The sequence below is a fragment of the Caretta caretta genome, chromosome 6 (assembly GCF_965140235.1).
Source record: "Caretta caretta isolate rCarCar2 chromosome 6, rCarCar1.hap1, whole genome shotgun sequence".
In the NCBI taxonomy this organism is placed as follows: domain Eukaryota; kingdom Metazoa; phylum Chordata; order Testudines; family Cheloniidae; genus Caretta; species Caretta caretta.
Window position 1 is genome coordinate 86,513,041 of NC_134211.1, and position 13,008 is coordinate 86,526,048.

At 40.8% G+C, this 13,008-nt stretch overlaps 1 protein-coding gene and 1 long non-coding RNA gene across 9 annotated transcripts in view; both read right to left on the reverse strand.

Annotated features, from left to right (window-relative positions):
- SLC25A21 (solute carrier family 25 member 21) overlaps positions 1–13,008 on the reverse strand; it is a 397,333-nt gene that overhangs the window by 313,588 nt on the left and 70,737 nt on the right. The gene's annotated exons all lie outside the window — the stretch shown is intronic.
- LOC125638879 (uncharacterized) lies at positions 6,648–10,701 on the reverse strand. The gene is made up of 3 exons (XR_007357308.2): positions 10,200–10,701; positions 9,312–9,368; positions 6,648–7,556 (listed from the first exon to the last, which is right to left on the reverse strand). It is a non-coding gene; the product is annotated as an uncharacterized LOC125638879 (long non-coding RNA).

Consider the following 13,008-nt stretch of genomic DNA (forward strand, 5'->3'; position numbering starts at 1 on the left):
CTGTGGAGCTCTTGAATATGCAAAACCATATTTTATACTCAAGCTCTTAAATAAATGTACAAATGAACAGCTTGATGTATCTGAATACATATCTCCCTCCCTTTGACATTTTATTTCCATAATTGTAAATACTTAGTTTTTACTGTAACATTCCTCTTAATATTCTTCATAGGTATGTGTGGAATAGACTATAAAGTGTATTGTTTTATATGGTCTTCAGTAAGGCATATAGATATAATTGGAATAGGTGACTTATGTGTCAAAAGGAGAAATGAGGTGGAACCAAACTTCTGGACTGGACCCCCTCATCCTGAATGTGTGTGAGAAGGCAGATTTTTCATCCAAATTCATATTTATATCCAAAGTTCTCCCTTCAGTCCATCACTTTTAATTGTAGCTGAACGAACATACTGGGCCCGTGCCCCCTAAAATTTTGAAAAGGTGTGGACCTCCTCTGACCCATGGCTAGCTAAAAGTGAAAGGGTTTTTTGTTTGTTTCTTTTAAATGACTTAGTATAACTCAATCCATAGAATGATATCTATAGCTTGGAGGATTGAATTAAGAAGACTTCAGAAATATCTAACATGAATTTTCACACATTTAGATGTTTGAGAGAATGTTTAATATTCTTGGCATGTAGTTTTCAATTATTAGGTTACTTGCAAACTAGAAGTTTAAGCTGAATGTCAGGGAATTTCCTATTTTTTGTTAATGTATTATTGTCATGGAGCTGGGCCAACAGTTAAGGTTGTATTGGAAACTGCACTGCAACGGGAGGTTCTGGTGCTTTTACAGTGGATCACACAGGTACGTTGGAGAAAATGAAACATGGAGTCTCTTGTGATCTGAGGCCCAGATCCTCAAAGGTATTTAGGCTCCTAACTTCCATTGATTTCACTGGAAATTAGGAACCTAAGTACCTTTGGGGATCTGGGCCTGAGTGCTTTATTTTTTGAGGGCAGTAACACTTCCACAGGAGTTAGACAGTGTCTGTTCTTTGAAGAGAGAAACAACAGAATGTGCTGGAATTCAGCATCTAATCTCAGCTGCTGCAGAAAGCATGTGACAGGGGCCTGTTTTGTGGAGTGTGTGTGTGGGGGGGGGAGGCGGGGCTCCTCTGATCTTACACTGTGTACCTAACTCCCTATAATTCATTTCCCCTCTCCTTGTCCCTCAAATAACTGATGGACTCTAAGCCCCCTGCATGGATTCCCACTTCCCCCAATCAGGGGACGTGGACTGTATTGCAGGATTGGACCTGGATGGAATGGAGCTCTGCAGTAGTTTGGGGATGTGGAGGCATAAGCCAGGAAGTTCTAACATCACTGGAGAGGCTAGAATTAGGACAGCCCAGGTCTGGTATACATCAAGGGCTCTCCTAGTGCCATGCACTGGCTCAGAATTGTCCAGCTGCAGTCTCCACAAAGATCTCTGGATCCCTCATCTCAGCCATCCCACCATCCACAGAGCCCTGTTCCCTCTCATTCCAGATCCGCACTTGACCCTCAGAACCAGCCTACAACCCCTGCTTTATGAGGATGAGGGCTGAAGGAATGTGGGTTCAGAGATGACAATGCTGAGGGAAGCTGAGGCAGGAACTGGGAGTCTACAGAACATATGAGGGACAAAAGGAAAAGAGCAGAGATGTTGAAAGAAGGGGAGAAGAGTGGTGTGAAAAGTGGTGTGAAAAGAGTGGTGTGGGCTGATGAAGTATGAGAAGTGGAGTACCAATTATCTCTGCTCTGATGAACCAATGATGATTCATAAAAGAACAGAGAACAGATGTACCCACAAAAAGGTCATCTGACAGACAATTTGTGTGAAACATTTTCTCTGACTTTGATTTTCATCAATCCTCAGATCCTCACACATGAACCTTGAAAGGTTTACCAGGGTAGAAATAAACTATCAGCCAGTTCTTGTACTTCAAGAGCCTTCAATAAGCCCCCCTTCCTCAGCATCTCCCTTACAACTCACCATACTACTGGCCTGCCATGCACTCCTGCTGTCACAGAGAAAGGCAATGGCAAAGCTGGGAATAGAATCCAGAATTCCTGACTTCCAGTCCTGCACTTTGACCACTAGATGGGTCTCCCATGCTAAACAAATAAATTCAACTTTTTAAACTTAATTCTGTTTGCTTCCTTTCTTTTTAGTTCACCTTCCTACATGTCCAATGGAACAGAAGCCCAGAGAAGCCAAACTAGCTCAGTTTACAACTTCCATTTATACAATGTACCAACATCATCAACAATGTCATGAGACACGTCCACACCCCTTGGAGTAGAGTTTGTTACTTAACTGTTTGTGGCTGAGTGGAAAAGCAGTTAACATATTTATTTTCTTACCGTCACATAAAAATAGCGGTTATTTAAAAAAAAATCCCCAGGTATTGTGCCAATTTAAAAAAAATAAAAATAAATATTTTAAAAACAGAAGACTTAACCAGAATGGAATTTTGTTTTTTTTTCCCACTGTCAGGAAGGGGTACAAAACTGACAAAAAATGAGTACCAACAACATTAGCACACTACAATGACTGCACCTCACATTCAAGTGGGGGGGGGGGGGAAGGGAGGGGGGGCAGTATTTGTCTGGCTGGCCAAATGAAGGGAACAGTGCTTTATGGCTTGGGGGTGGGGGAGGGGATGAAAACTGTTGCAAAAGGGGTCAGTGTGGTCGCTGACTCATCCACTAGGAATGCAGGGTTTAAAAGGGGCAGCCCTGTGCCTGAAGCCTCCCTTTTACAGGGAGCAGGATCCACCCTCCCTCCCCTTTAGGTGGTAAAATACCAGGTTTGGTCTAGACCTGCTGTGGGCATTATGCTAGCTGCCCCTTTTTTAGGGGGGCTGGGAAGGAATTTTTCCCTTACCACCATATTGGCCTAGGGGCAGTTGGGGTTTTTTCATCTTCCCCACAGCAGGTTCGGCAAGGGCTCTGTTCATGCATGGCATGACAGGCAGTAGGCTATATGTCGCAACTCATTATTTAAGTGTAAGGCGGATGTCCAGGGCAGATACTCCATAGGGAAGGTATACAGTGACTGGATAAATGTCTTGGAAAAGGACTTAAAAAGAGGTGTTTGTTAAAGGAATGAACAGGGAGTGGTGAGGGACTCCTATGGTTGGTATGGCAGGGAGCCAACCTCCCGTTCTTACAGCTCACCTTGACCCTCCTACAAGGGGGCGTGGATGATAAAGTCCCAGCAATGGATTTGCTGGAGGGTTCTGGATGGAAAAAGATGAGGGCTGGCATAAGTGCTTTAATTAATTACAGAAAATACATTACAGATAATTACAGAAAAAACGTGCGGGTTACCTGCACTGTACACTTTTATCTGCTGGGTAGTCCCAGACATCTAATAATAAAGTTGCAGACTGATTAAACCAGAGATCGGCAACCTTTGGCACGCGGTCCACCAGGGTTCAGTGGGAGCTGCAATTGGCCGAAGCTGCAGACGCGGCAGGTAAACGAACTGGCCCTGCCCACCAGGGGGCTTACCCTGGTGGGCTGCATGCCAAAGGATGCCGATCCCTGGATTAAATCAATGTCAGAAGTCTCCTGTCCTTCTTTCGGTATAGCCGGACAATATAATATTGGTTTATCCTAATCCTATTACCTCATTATTCATGTACTTGGTGGAACAGGGGAAGATCATGCAGAAATGCCAAAGCACATGGCTTGCAGCTCATTATATGCCCCCAAATCTTCTCTATTTCCTACTGAAGTACGATGGGATAACATGGTTTTGGTAATTAAATATTCATGGTAAATAGGCCCAATGGCCTGTGATGGGTTTTTAGATGGGGTAAGATCCAAGTTACCCGGGAAGGAATTTTCTGTAGTATCTGGCTGATGAATCTTGCCCATATGCTCAGGGTTTAGCTGATCGCCATATTTGGGATCGGGAAGGAATTTTCCTCCAGGGCAGATTGGAAGGCCCTGGAGGTTTTTCGCCTTCCTCTGTAGCATGGGGCACGGGTCACTTGCTGGAGGATTCTCTGCTCCTTGAGGTCTTCAAACTACAATTTGGGGACTTCAATAGCACAGATATAGATGTGAGGTCTTTTTTAGGAGTGGTGGGTGAAATTCTGTGGCCTGCATTGTGCAGGAGGTCAGACTAGATGATCATAATGGTCCCTTCTGGCCTAAATATCTATGAAAATATCTATGAATTACAATACATTTTTTTCCAGCTGAGTTGCAGAATTTGGGCATGGGGAGGGGCATATTTGTCCACTGCTATCACCAGATTGCAACACTGCTTAAAGCTGGTCAGATCTGGGGCATAAGCCATTTGATAGCACCCCTTTGGAATACAACATGCTCACTGAACAGCAAGTACTTTTGGTTCTGGGTTCTCACAGTTTATTTTATTATATAACAGCATTTAAAACTTTAACCTAGGAGGATGTATGGAATACATAACCTATAGTTTACATTCCCCTGCAAAAGTTAGACAGTATGAATTCCCACAAAGGTCTTTGTCAAAGTTAAAATCAAGGACAAAAGATATTTAACATTGGCACATATGGGTAAACATACTCCGGCCAAATCCATTCTTCCCCACCCACTGCTACTTCTGGGCAAGGATCACAGTGAGTTCACTCCTACATTAGCTGAACCAAACTATTAGAGTTGGTTAGTGTCATTTTCTACACCTTTTAATAATATTTATAAACATTGATGTGAACAGAATTATGTTTGGTGAACATGGCTGTTCTTCATGTAAATACCAATATCCACACACAAAGAGTATTTGCCATTTGTTAGTCACCATTCTCCTTTAAGACATCTCAGTCATTGAGTTAGGAGCAGAAACATCCCATTAGAAGCAGAAACAATACCACATGCCTGAGCTGACCACTCACACAGTAGGAATATTGAAGAGTCAAAGTAATCATCTCAAGCAATCCAAAAGCTGAAAATTATTCACAAATTGCTTAAATAATTATGAAGAGAAAATACATTTATTAAGAAAAAATCAGTCTGCTTGTAAACAAAAAAGTGTTGGATTTGTCAGATAATTTATTTGCAACAAATTTGATCAGCAGTACTCACAAACAGAACATATGGAATCAGATAACTAACATACAAGCAACAAAGGCTATAATCCTGCAAACTCTTAACACATGCTTAATTTTTCTCCATTGACTTCAGTAAAGTTATTCAAATGAGTAAAGTTAAGCATTGTAATCATTTGCAAGATTGGGACCAAATTAATATTTTTTCTTTGTGATGGGCCCAAACAGAAATTTCAGATCCAAGCAAACCTTCCTGAATTACAGGGAATAAAGACCCAAATTTTGTGGTTGTGCCATATAGAATCTCTGCAATTGGCTGAGTGAAATCACAAATCTGAACAATCCTGAATGTTTTCAAAATCGTGATCCAATTTTGTATTTGAATATAGTTGTTTCTACAGTTGCATGTGTCTTATAAAAAGCAACTTGTAACATAATATATCAGGCCTTTGTCTAAAAAGTACCAGGAAAAAACACAACATTCAACTATTGGCAAAATAATTTGATCCACATATATGTTCAATATTCAAGAATATTAATTAATACAAAAACCAAACCAAAATGTAGATCATACAAAACTGATAACAGCATGTTCTTAAAAATAGCATTTTTCTTGCTCCAATTGATTGTTATAAAGCATCCATAAAAGTAACTCCACAAAGAGCATTTAACATGCTGAATTTTCTACTGATTTTTCATATTAAAGATTGAGATTTTACTTTGTGCAACAGAGCAGCCATGGATTGGTCCACTGTTATTCTCAAGAGCATATTTTATTTATTTTTTGAAACACCCATTTATCATTTTAATTATCTGTTTTTGCATTAAAATTATGCACCTCAACCTGACATTGTTAATGCAGAAAATTTCTTATTTCTTTTATATGCTTTTCTCTGTCTGTCAAAACAAAAAATGCTTATGGGACTGACTATAAAGGCTGTTAACCAGAAAACATTTAAAAATCCATATCATTTTGTTTTAACCATTTTACCAATAATATTGTAGCTAATTATCCTAACAGTACTGTATTCCAAATATATTATAAGAGAGGCTACTAAGTCAGCACTGAAGAAATTGCTAATGTGCCTCAGACATCCAAATTAAGATTTGTTGAATGCTCATTTTATATCAACCTGCTGTGAAAATATTACTATACCTGCTGATTTTATGAGGTTGTTTTGGTTTTGTTTTGTTTGTTTTTTTAAAAGGAAGCTTAGGTACAAGGAAGTTAATGCTATAATTTTAAGATATTTAGCAAGTGGCTTAACATTTCAAAGGCAACTAATTAAGCTGCCATCTAATTAAGGTCATATTACAATTTATAATTTTAAAACTTTTCAGTTCACAGTTCATCTATTTTTTTCTGCTACATGCTTTTCTTTCCCTCAAAATTAGAAATATCAGGACTTGACTAAAACTCTGCTAAGTCTCTTGAAACCTGTGGTTCAAAAATCTTAATTATCAGGAGGTAAATAAAGAGCATGTTGAAGCAGACCAGAGTTCTAATGAGTTAATGTAAAAAAAAAAAAAAAAAAAAAACAGAAAAACACCCTCATGCAAAAGCAATCTGCATCAAAGCTAGCAAGCTATAACCTGACAGTCATCCATCAAACCAAAAGTCTCCTTAATAAATGCCAATTATAGGGCAAATATGCACAAACGTGGATAGCATAAGCCATGGGATCATTTCCTTCCGAGAAAATTAGTGACCAGCAAAACACCCATGCAGTGTAAACTACCAGACTGCCCTACAGCAAGGCTCACTCCTGATCTGAATACTAACTACTATTATCATTTCACTCCTTTTTATTTTACTTCATGTTGTGCTGTTGTAAGAGTTTAGAACCACACGGAATTTTATTTGGGGTTATACAAATTCTTTCACAATTTGTATAGAAGTCTAACATAACTTTTTAAAAGCCATGACATGCCTATAATGTATACAGAGTCTCTGACTTCCGCCGTAAGCGAGCCTTTTTCCTAACTTAATCATACTCAAATTTCACCCCTTTTAAAGATCCTGATTCAAAAATGTTCACTCATTCTCCACAGTCCACAAATTTATACCATCTCTTCCTGTGGTATTATATGTGCATAAATTAAAAAAGAATGGTATTGAATAAAGCCTAAAAACTTGACATTGGTAGGTTTTTCTAAATTTAGATTTAGTTTACTAGGGAAAGTGCTCAATTATATGTTCTTATAAAATTATCTATTTATGTATGTAAAGGATGTTTTGAATTCGAGCTGAAAAAGTTATGATCCCCAAATCTAAAACAAAGGGTAATATTGATACATAGTACAATATGTAGAAAATAAACTCACTGAACAGTATTAAATGGTTCTTCATTATTAACTATGCCAGACAACTGATTATTTTCAGGCCCTTTTGCAAACATCTTCTTCAAATCACACTTGACCATACCATGCTTTAGATTTCCCAACAGCAGATTTGTTGGTTTTATTGTAACTGATAAACAGCACACTGAAAAGTAGCAAGTTGTCTCATATATAATGTTACAGGTCCACATCCTGGCATTATAGTTAAGCTCCAAAAACAAAGAAACATCATGTTAATAAGGAAAAAAAAAAGCTTTCCAAGTATTAATATTGTATACTAGTGTAATGACAGAGAGAATAAATTTCTTAGATGAAAATGCTCATGTTTGCTATATTTATACAAAATGGATTAGAAAATGCTGCATCAGTTCCCGGTTGATGTCTTACCTAATTGACCTCTAAAGTGACATCTTCCATCGCACAGGCTGGCCCGTGCTATATTCATTTATTTCCATCTTGCCTGAAATTATGATGAATGGTCTGAGCTCCATTCAATTATTGAAAATGTGCAAAGAAACAGAAACAATGAAACTGGCAAAGTTCTCCGCATTCTTAGGAACAATTTAGGCTAATTAGCATCAACTTCTCTCCCATTCATCATACCCCTTTAGAAATATAAACAAACTGTCAGCTCTAACCTAACAAACAGATCACTGAGCTACTTAACACAAATTATTCTTACATGAAAAGCTCCTTCTCAGGCAATATTCTCCTCTAGGGCATCTGGGAAGCTGAGCTATTAAAATTGAAGACATATGTTTTAGTCAAACTTAACTCCCAGATTGTAGTGATCACTGTTGTGACAGTTTTCAGTCAGGATACTGGCTGCTGGCAATGTACTACACATTTAGATGAAATGATGCAACAACAGATCTAAATGATTCATGCTCATTTATTGTAGTATTGATACTAGGTAATTCACATTCTGCATCTATAAATGCAAGTATTGATTTTTTCGGTAGAGCTCAATCTTGGATTTTTTGGCTTATAAATTTCGTGTTCTCTTTTCTGCTTAATATAGATCATTTTAGCACTCATTTCATAGGCTATGGGACTAAGACACTAGCCTGTCAATTTGGATCAAGCAAACACAGAGGCTATGCTCTGAAGGGGCCAGATAAGGGAGCAGCTCTGGCTCGCCTGCATTCTAGCTAGACTTCTCCATATGTGCTACAGATAAAATGATAGCTTTTCAGGAGGAAGAGCAAAAGAGGAATCTTAACACTCAGAATTCTTCTGAACTGTTGAAAAAAATCCCAGTGTTACCTCCAATCTTAAAAGGATAATGAAAATATATTTTTTACTTTATTCAAGTGCATGAGTAATTAAATGTGGATTCCTCCTTCATCTGACTACAGGCCTTTATATTCAAACCTTTAACTGAGAAATTCTTCATTATTTCAGTAATGGTTCCAAATCCTGCAGAAGGGAGAATGAAATGACCTCTTTTCTACCTCAGAATGCTAGGATTGTGTGTAAAGGCAGTGTAATAGTTCTTTTCAAATCCAGTAACAGTTTATGCTGAGAGAGGCTGTACTAGGAACAGCATTAACTGTTGCATGCATGAGAGCAAGCATAGAAAGGGAACTTCCAATATCACCTTAAATATGTAGTAGCTACAGGCGCTATTTTCAACAGGGTTGTTTTTGTTTGTTTCTTTGTTATTTTAATATATTTTTTCCTACTTTAAGTCTTTTCTTCTACTGTATCCATCTTCCCTGGGGTGGTTATATATGCAGTGGGAAAACTGAGAATTAAGAGGAGAGACTCTTCAATCCCTTCTCCTTTGAACTTTCTGCTTTGCTACTTCTTCATGGGACTAACTCTGTTTTGTTCCGAATTGTTCTAGTGAATTGCTGGGATGGTCTGCTTTGGTGGGAGTGTCTTTGAGAAGGGTTTTGATAGAGGTACAGGAAAGCTGGTAGTTAAAAGGGAAGAAAAGGATACATACACTCCTTCTGCCACCATACTTCCCCTTCCATAATGAAAACGTGGGACACATTACTGTAAACAGGATGGAAGAAAATCGTTACTTTTTTCTCCAAACCAATGCCCCTCCCACTCACTCTCCCCCTTCCAATGTAACTCTTATGTTCCTTTTTCCTCCTTACCTATATATACTACCAAAATCCATGAACACACACAGTCCATTCTACCAACACGCCCCCACACATTCACCTACCATTAACTCTGACAACCCAACCCAACTCAAACCCTCCAACCTCACCGCCCCACATCCCAGCAGGTTCAGAACACACTCAACTCCCCTTCCCACCTGATGTTCAGCATCTACTGACAGCTCAGACCCTCCATCCTGTCGCTAAATTAGGTCTAGTTGAACATTTGCCACTGAAAATTTTTTTCAAATAGAAAAAAAAAATTGATGGAAAGATTCACTTTCCATGGAAAATTTAATGTTTTCATAAAAAGATGAAGAAATATTTCTTTACTGAACAAAAATATTTCAATTTGGATATGCAGCCACAGTGTCTCTTGGGAGTTGTAGTTCAGTTGTCTCATGTTCCCCATTCTCCTCAAAGGACTGGGCTGTGTGATTGAACTACATCTCCCAAGACACCTCTACTCAAAATCCTGATACGGAGACCATGATGCACCATGGGAGATGTAGTCCAGCCAGGGAGCCTAGCCTATGCAGGAGAATTGGAGCATGAGGTACCCATATTAAAACTCCTATTAGACAATACAGCAACATTTCCAAATTGAAATATTTTGATGAAAAAAAAATCTAAATTTTCCATGGAAAAATATCTTATCAGCCCTACTCAAAATCCTTGCTGGCTCAACTCACCCCCTGCCCCCAACCCTTATACTTACCAAAAAACAGACTTCTCCAGACTCAAAAGTTTTTCCCTCCTGCCAGCCCCTCTTTCCCCTGAAGCAAGAGCAAAGACAGCACAAGGAATGGAGCAGTGATTGAAGGGAGCATGTGCAGTTAGCTCCGTACCTTGTTTCTGTGGAATTAAATTGAATTAGCCCCTCACAAGCCTGCATTCCCTGCTCTGTGGCCTAGAAAGCATATAATGTGGTGAGTTGGGTTGACACCAGGATTACAACCACTGGAATCAACACGGGCAGAAGAAGCTACAAGCCCTCCAGGTATCCCGCAGTGGCAGCATATGGAGCTGCACCCAATACAATAGCCACATTAGATACTACAATGTCTATAATGTGACTGTTAGCTAGAACATAATATTTGGGACTGAATCCCAACAGTCTCTAATTAATAGCCCACCCTAGGATATAGGGAGGCAGGGAGATACCGAAGACTGAGAATCAGCTTGTTACCTCAAGAATGGTTACACCATATCCATATACGTTTTCTGTCAGGTTGGTGCAGTATGTCATGGTATTATGGGGTGTACTGGGGCTTTTGAGGCCCCCAGCAGGAGGCCTCCCAGTCCTACCATACCCTGTCTCAGAATAGGAGCAGTAAAGGTGGGTCCTCTAGGCCTGCCTAGAAAGGCTGCAGGGAAATTGCCAATCAGAGCCCAGTAGGCTCAGTTAAAAGGAGGGCTTGAACAGGTCATTTGTTGGCTGGGACCAGAAGAATGAAGGAGGACTAAAAGGCTGTGAAATTCCACAAGTAAACAGACTGAGAGAAACCCTGCTCAAGCAGGGACAGGACTAGGAAGCTCTCCAGGCAAAGAGGCCTGAGAGAAGACCCTGAGACGTCAGGACAGAGAAACTCTCCAGGCAAGGAGGCCTGGGAGAGATCCTGCTCAAACAGGGAACAGACAGAGAAACAAAGAAGGTGATGGGACAGAGTGGGAGGCAGCCCAGGAGATGCAGTAGTAATTAAAGAAAGCAACACGTGGCTGCTATTTGTAGGGTCCCTGGGTTGGGACCTGGAAAAGTGGACAGGCCTGGGTCCCCACAAAACAGAGTGGCCAAAGCCCTGAAAAGGAGAAGATGTTGTTTAGAAGCCCAAGAAAGCTAGAATTTAAAGGGGCTCAAGGATAGAGCTGAAGACCATGCAGAAGGCAAACCATTTGTTGAACTTTGTTACTCCCAGAAGGGGACTGAACTTGAAGGAGTGAGCAGGCTGGAGAGCTGGGGCGATAAGAATTGATGAAGGCAAGGAGTCCCCAGGGAGAAAGCCCCAGGGGCACTGCTCTATACCAGGGCAGGCATGGAATTAAAGCTAGCCCCGAAGAGGCTAAGAACTGAATCCAGAGACAAGGCTAAAGACATTACCAAGGGCACAAGGACAGGCCCTGTTGGACCTTTTACCCCAGAACGGGTTCGTTCATGCATTTGACTGTGTGACTTAGCTGGAGGCCTGCGCCACTGCAGACCTGCCCAACAAGGGCAACAGTTGACAGGAGGTGAGCATGCACCTGGCTTTGGTACATCTGGCTTTGGAAACAGTGGTATGGTTTGTGCTACATGGGCACAATCAACTCGCCAAAAAGCACGTTTCACGATTCACTTTTTAGTATTTATTTCACAGTGTAATGGGTGTGGAAGTATAACATTGTATAAGTATAACGTTGTATAAGGGGACATGCTGGATACATTGTATATGAGAGGGCATGCCAAAACATGTTACAAAGTATCTGAGGGAGCACACGTAGGGACAGTTAGCTTTTGAATGGAGAAGCAATTAAGATAGAGCCAGCACGTCTAAGAATCAGGCATCAGAATGGAAGGTGTGAAGGGCAATTAGTTCAGTTAACTGGAAGCTGTTAAAGGAGATTGTTAAGGGTGGCAGGTAATTGAAGATACGTGACTGGTCTCAGGGATCTCGAAGGGTGGTGACTAAAATCTTTTTCTTCTTTTGTCTGTAACTTCTCTGTAACTTGTTCTCCAAAAAACTGTATAAATTAAAAGACACAAGCCCCACTCAGGGGGCTCACTTCTAAATGTATTAGCAGAGCAGCTTTGCTAATAAAACAGAGTGGTCTGATAAATTGTGAGTCTGAGTCAAACTTTGACAATTTGGAGGTTCTACCGAGATGGCAAGCGGCTTCACTGAGGCTGTGTGATCCCTGACTGCCTTGCAGGACGATCGTGGCAGCCGGCGCCTGGACGCTTAGTCCAAGCGATCCTCCACAAGACAGAAAGGTACACAGCAGCAGCGCAGTCTACGCCATTGAACTTGTTGGTTCCACTCTGTTCGGGTAGGGGTCTTTGGATCCAGCTTCTGGAATCAGACGTCTCAGGTAATTATTATTTTTCTGCTTTAACCGGTTTGAGGACTGTCTTGTCTTTGTGTCTATCCGTCTTCCCCGTGGTGTGTGTGTGAATCTGGGAGCCATCTCTGTCCGGAGACTGGCTGACCAAGGGGTCCCCGTCCCCACGGTCTGAATAAGTGGAATCTGCACAGCTGCAGCCGCACCACGCCTTGGGTATAACCCCTGGTGTGAAAGCAAGGGCAGTTGAGGCAGTAGCCTGTGGGCTCCTTTCTGTGTGTTGCACCGGGCACCGCTCTGCTGAGCCTGAATTTCCTTCTTGTGTGAGTGCTGTGTGAAGTCCTCCTGGATGGGTAATCAGAAGTCTAAGGTAGAACAGTTCCCTCAGGGAACTCCAGCTTATTTTATGTATTTTAGGAGGGGTCCGGACTCTTGTAGGTTTCTTGAAAAATGGTCCAAATTAGCTCTAGAGAACCCCAAATTACAGTGGC